The 6,726-nt window shown below is 28.4% G+C and overlaps 1 protein-coding gene across 6 annotated transcripts in view; it reads left to right on the forward strand.

Moving 5' to 3' along the window:
* LOC106679083 (major facilitator superfamily domain-containing protein 12) overlaps nucleotides 1–6,726 on the forward strand; it is a 214,742-nt gene that overhangs the window by 191,166 nt on the left and 16,850 nt on the right. The window lies entirely within an intron of this gene.

Genomic DNA, 6,726 nt, shown 5'->3' on the forward strand with positions numbered 1-6,726 from the left:
ATATATTTATTGAACTAAATACGAATCTTATAAAAAAAAATAATTGATTAAAAATATGCTCTTAATATCAAATTTAAAAACTGACTTTGCACTGACGGCAATAAATTGACAATTTAACCAACAAATTAAATAATCTTTCTAATAAACATTCTGGTATAAAATTAAATATTTTTTTATTCCATAAAAATCAGAATTAAAAAAAAAAAAGTCATTTTAGTTTTACTCGCTTACTCATGTATCTTCTTTTGTATCTAGCCGGTTTATCCGAAGTTTATAAAAGAAAAACTCCTAAAAAAAGTATTAAGTTATTAGGTATTATTACGTATTAGATAAAATTAAAATAATACTAAATTTAATAAACATTCCATTTGTATATTAATATACGATGAAATTCAATTTATTACTCTATTTTAATAAAATATTAAATAAAACTCTCTTTATATACAGGATATAGTTTGGGAGTACAAACGATCTTACAAATTTTTATTAATAGTTACAAAATTGGTTATTTTATTTTACTTTATTTATCGATACTACTTTTATTTATTTATTTTTTTATGAACTTCGAAATTGCTTAAAAGATGATTTTAAATAGTTGTTCAAATACTGGTTTAGGTATAACATTAAATAAAATTTTATTTGCCCTATTAAAATTTTAAAAAATTTAAATCAAGTTTTCTAGTTTTATTTAAGTTATCAAGAAAGAAAAAACGGGACGTTTAGAATTTCAAAAAGACGGGTGTCTTAATTTTGTTTCTAAATTTGCTTTACCAAAATCAATTACCTCTTGTTTCAGCTTATAGATTTTTAATATGATTTATGAATTAACTATTATTTTTTGTTATATATTATAAATTATACTGGAAAAATTTTGGGAAATATTGTCTTTATTTAAATATTTTTAAATACTTGCAGAAAGTTAAAAAGTTCTTGTTTAAGTTTTTAGTTTAGACCAATCATCGGTAAAAAAAGCGGGAAAAATTGTTAATTTAAAAAATACAGGTGAATTAAATTTATATTTCCATTTGCTTTGCCAGAATTAAATATTATGTTTCTCGTTTTAGCTTGTAGATTTTTTAAATGATCAATAAATGAAATATTATTTTTTGTCATACATTATAAATTATATTGGAGAAATTTCGGGGAATATTGTCTTTATTTAAATATTCGCAGAAAGTTAAAAAGTTCTTGTTTAAGTTTTAGTTTAGACCAATCGTTTGCAAAAAAAAAGCGGGAAAAGTTTCTAATTTAAAAAATGCGGGTGAATTAAATATTATCTTTCTCGATTTAGCTTGTAGGTTTTTTAAATGATTAATGAACCAAATATTATTTTTTGTTATACTCTATTTATAGTTACTGAGTGATATAAGTTTGAACATTTTGGAATATAGTTGTTATTTAAGATATGAATATTACAAATATTTCATACATAGTTTCTTGTCTTAAGTTAAAGGGATAGTTAGACATTTTAATATCCGTAGGTTTTGAAAAATGAATAAGTGTTAATATTGTATAATGTTATTTCTCTCAATAACTGGTTTTGAAGAGATCATGATTTTTTGTAATATTTTATAGCTTATAATATTTATAGTTTATAAATATTATAAAATATAATATTTATTATATTATTATTATATATAATAAAAAATAATATTTATAGCTTATAAATCATTTTTTATTTCATTTTTTAAAAATGAGGATAATGTGTAATTCTTTCCATCTACTCAGAAAGGAAAATGGGAAAAATTCATTGAATCGAAAACCAAATCATTACCAGAGGAATATGATTGGATTACTTTCACTGATGTCGAACGGTGACTCTATCTATAATCAGGACACAAATTATATTTAGCGGTTTCCTTAACATTGTTAATCACAAGAAGTGTAGAGAAAATAGCAAAGGAGGGAAGAAGGGACCTTGAGAGACCCCTTTCATGATTGGGCCGACTTAGAGGGGCCATAAATAAGATAATGCTGCATCTCGAGCACGGTTAGCTTAAAGGATGTTACAAGGAGAGAACCCAACTCCTATCTTATTGATTTTGATGACACTTATTTCGGTGAAAGGCCTTTTTATAGTTTAAGATAAAGTATAAGTGTAAAGTTTTAATTTTTTTTTTACTTGAATAGTGGTAGATTATCCCTTATCGGTTAGATATTTTAGCCTTTATTGGTTAGATATTTTAGAAACAATATGTTTTTATAGTTATATATGAATATTTTTTAAGTCTATTACAGGCATTTACAGTCAAAAATACAATATATTCAGAGATACTTATTTCCGTGTTGAAATATTTTAGGGATGATACATCCCCAGTTTGGCATATTTCAAAATTGATTCTATTGAATATAGAATTAAAAAAAAAAAAAAGTTAAATTATATTCCATTTTAATATTTTATTTTAAAAACCACGTATTCTAATTTAAATTTAAAAATATATTTATTGTTACTGATATTTGAAGCTTTTTTATCTGTATGAAAAACTATGAACTAGATCTATAGATATCATAAAAAAATTATTGATTTTTTTAAAATAAGAATTTGAAAATTCGTGTTTTAGTTATCAAAAGTCATATTACAACTACCTTTAGTATATGATAAAAAATTATACCGCTCAACTATACACGTTATTTATGTTTCTGATTAGATTGTGCATATTAATGCAATTAGAATACCGAATTCGTTCTAATGTTTGGCTTTCTAACATAGTATTTCCGGTCTTGATCTTCCCCTTTCAAAGAAGAAGCCTAGAATACAGATAAAATCCACTTGGTTTTCGTGTAATTATATCTTATTTTCGAATTACTTATACAATGAATGAAATATTTTGAAACACAGGTTGGGAATTATTTTTAGACAATAATTTAAAATATTTACTTTTTTTTTTACTTAAATAATCTTGTATTAAGATACTATTTGTTTTATCAAAAATGAAAAGAAAGCGTTATCTATATTTTTAGTGCTTTTTTTTCATATTTTTTCCAAGTTAAAATTATGAAATTTGTTTAAAAATGCTATAACTTTCATAATTGTTTCTCATTAATATGAAAAAATCATCTTTAGTAAACTATTCTGAAATCGATTTTTATTTTTTTTTCTTGGGATATGTGGATTCTGCCTGATTTAAACATTTTTGTTATAGTCACGAAACGAAACTGAACTTACTTTGTATAGTGTTTTGACAAAAGCTGCGTAAATTATGATTTTAGAACGTAGCTGGAATTTCATGCAAATTTTTTTTTTTATTTACTTCCTCTGCAATATAAAATTGAATTACCTAATAAAATACTATGAGTTATACAAGGGTGTGTTACGCATCAAAAATGTAAGAGTATACATTAATCATATTTTTTAATAATGTCGATAATGGCTGATTGATATCTGTTTCCTCAACAATAATTTAGTCGTTTTACATTAGAAAGAGGAAAATGAAAGGGGATTTTCCCAGGTGGGATCTTTTCGTTTTTAGTTATAAGGAAATTTTGCCAAGCAAGAAAATGTTACGTGCAGGGATTATCCAGGAACTTTAATTATTTTCACCATCTTTTATGTAACGTAATAACTTTTTCTTGTTATCGTTTTCCGGGTTAGATTTGTAATGCACGATCATGTTGAAAATGGATGCTCAACAAGTCATTTTTAATTATTTTCACTTTAAAATGAGTATTATTAAATGGCATTAACTAAGAGAGAAATAGGAGCTTGCACGTGATATTAAATTTGTTCAGGTGGAAATTTTTTTATATTATTCTTTTTTAGGAAAAAATTACATAATATTTTGCCATCTGAGTACAGATGTAAAAAAAAAAAAAAAATAACTAAAAAAAAGTACAATATTTACATTCAGGTTGGTATACTTATTTTGGCAAAACCATTGGAGGCAGAGTTAGAGCTCTGTAGGCGTCTACACTCTCGACTGGAGTATTATTGATATAGTCGGTTAACAAGGCACCAATAGTCCTAATTACGAACGGTATATCTGGATCACTCAGGTTTCATACTTCAAGCAGGATTTGAGGGATGATTGATTCTAGACAGGGATTGACCTAAAGGATTAGTATAATTAGCAATGTTCTACCAACATTTAGTTGGTATCAAGGTCAAGGGTATATTGATTATCAAGATCATGAACTAGGATATTCTTCTTTACATACAGATACTGGTACTGTTATAGATTGGTCTTTAGTTATTGGTTCTTTTTTCCTAGTCCTTGCGGCTATCTAGGGGTTACCGTCCTATCCTTACCAGAGTAGGAGCGTCCAGGTTAATGTCACAGGACAGGAAATAAACATTAAATGACTCTTGTAAAAATTTGACTATTGATCGCAATCAAACTGAAAATTATGAAAACGTAGTATATTTTGATTTTTTATGATTACAGTAAATGTTGGGAAATTATGGCATATTGGTCCAAAGACTTTAGTTTCCTTACCAGCTATTAGAATTCTCGGCAAATCATAGTGAACATTACTTAACCTTTCTCCTCTGAAGCTGCGAATTCGTTTACCGTGATTTTTCAGGAGTGGTACAAAGTTGTTTTTTTTTTAGCTGGATTAAAATATTTTATTTTCTCGCAAACGCTAATAAAGTAAAATAGTTTATCAAAGCCTCAGTAAGTAATGATTATTTTAATTTAATAACTTTTTTTTTTAAGATTCAAATTATTTTATTGATAGATATAAATAAAATTCTCTTAAAATTTATACATACAGAAGTATAAAGAAAATGAACATAGTTAAACTATGTGAATGAAATAATAAATAAAATAACCTCTAGTCACATTCACACTCTTATATACAATATTTACACAATCGACCTGAGGATCCCTGAGCGCACTCTATCCCCCACGTGTGAGGTAGAGGAGATCTCTTGCTTAACAACTAGACTAAACGTTTTGTGGGTTTTTATAAAACTGTAATATTATTTCAAACATGGCGAGGAGGCAAATTGATCCACAAGAATCGAGAAACGTGGGTCCATCACGTGATAGCAGGAAGAACGTAGTGGGAGTGGCCAGAAGCACCGAAAAAGAATTAGGTACAAAAAAAAAAAGAAGCAACTGACTATAAGACGATGGTGGATATAATTCATTCTTAATTGCCTTGAATGTGTTCAATAATGGATTCAGTGTTAATGTAGAGCGTATGTGCGATGTGTCGAAGGAGAATTGAAAGTAGTGTTTATGTCAGTAGCAGAAATTAAAACTTAATGCATTAAGCCAAAGATATCTTATTTTATTATAATTGAATTTTATTTAGATCGTAACAGATCACAGTAAACGAATTGGCAGCCTCAGAGGAGAAAGGTTAAGTAACATTCAGTATGATTTGCCGAGCATTCTAATAGCTGGTACGGAAACAATCGACCTGAGGATCCCTGAGCGCACTCTATTCCCCACGTGGGAGGTAGAGATCTCTAGCTTAACAACTAGACTAAACGTTTTGTGGGTTTTTATAAAACTGTAATATTATTTCAAACATGGCGATGAGGCAAATTGATCCACAAGAATCGGGAAACGTGGGTCCATCACGTGATAGCAGGAAGAACGAAGTGGGAGTGGGCAGAAGCACCGAAAAAGAATTAGGTACAAAAAAAAAAGAAGCAACTGACTATAACACGGGGTAGGTTGGCCCACATGACAAACCCCATAAATTATATTAATAGAACCTTGATATTTATTAATTAATATCTTAATTGAGCCTATGCAAATTAAATAAATATCTTTTTTGTTAATTTGTTTGAAATTATTACCGCGGTAAAGAACAAAACCTTTTGTTTCTAAAAATGAAACAATAAAAACGGACTTAACGTGTCTCGGTCTCTCCTGCTACCTTTATTTGATTTATTTTAATCAGTATCATTTTATGACTTCCAGCTCTGCTGATGTCTGAATTAGTGGAACGTTCATCGCTTTGTTATTAACTAGTGTTGGAGAGGCTAAAATGTTTCTTTACAATCTTACAATAATAATCAGATTGAAAAAGGCTTTTCTGGAATATCCTTAATTTTTTTTACTCATTCATTAATAGAGTAAATAATTTTATTTCGCTCCTACCGCTTTTTCCGATCAAGCGCCGTTGCATTCCAAACCCATCAGCTTCGTATAATATTTTCAATATCCAATATACCTACGGAACTTTGGACGGATTCCAGGCAATTTTCCATCAATATTTTCCCAGGTATCTCCTCTTGAAGCCCAAGTTGATTGTGGGGCTGTTGGAAGAGGGTGTATACTTGCCAGTATGATCGGAGCCAATCTACTTTACTTCCCCTTATAGGACCGTAAACTCCTCGTAAATTTTTCCTTTCGCAGGTCAGAATTTCATGCACGTCGGTTTTGGAAATATTTCAAGCCTCGGTTGTTTGAAATATCATTTCTGTGGTTCGCGGAAACTAACTGATTTTCCCTAAGTATATTTTATCTGCCATTGATCGATATAAATTAGTATAAAAATAAAATTTCAGCCAAACACTTAATTAATTTTTATTTTAAGCTTATGTAAGATAAAAGTATTTACGCTATAAATTATGATGGAAATTGCAATTATATTACTGTGGTCTTGAAATATTTATCCTACACCTGTCTGTAGGTTTCTATATTCGTACTTCCTGTACTTAAAGATCCCAGCTCTAGGTACATTTAAGTATATCTATAAAAATTAGTTATAATAAATAATACGGGTAGCTCAACCGGAGATCTCCCTATGGCACATTCAGCCTATATA

Source organism: Halyomorpha halys, unplaced genomic scaffold (assembly GCF_000696795.3).
Source record: "Halyomorpha halys isolate HHAL.00 unplaced genomic scaffold, Hhal_1.1 Scaffold176.1, whole genome shotgun sequence".
In the NCBI taxonomy this organism is placed as follows: Eukaryota; Metazoa; Arthropoda; class Insecta; order Hemiptera; family Pentatomidae; genus Halyomorpha; species Halyomorpha halys.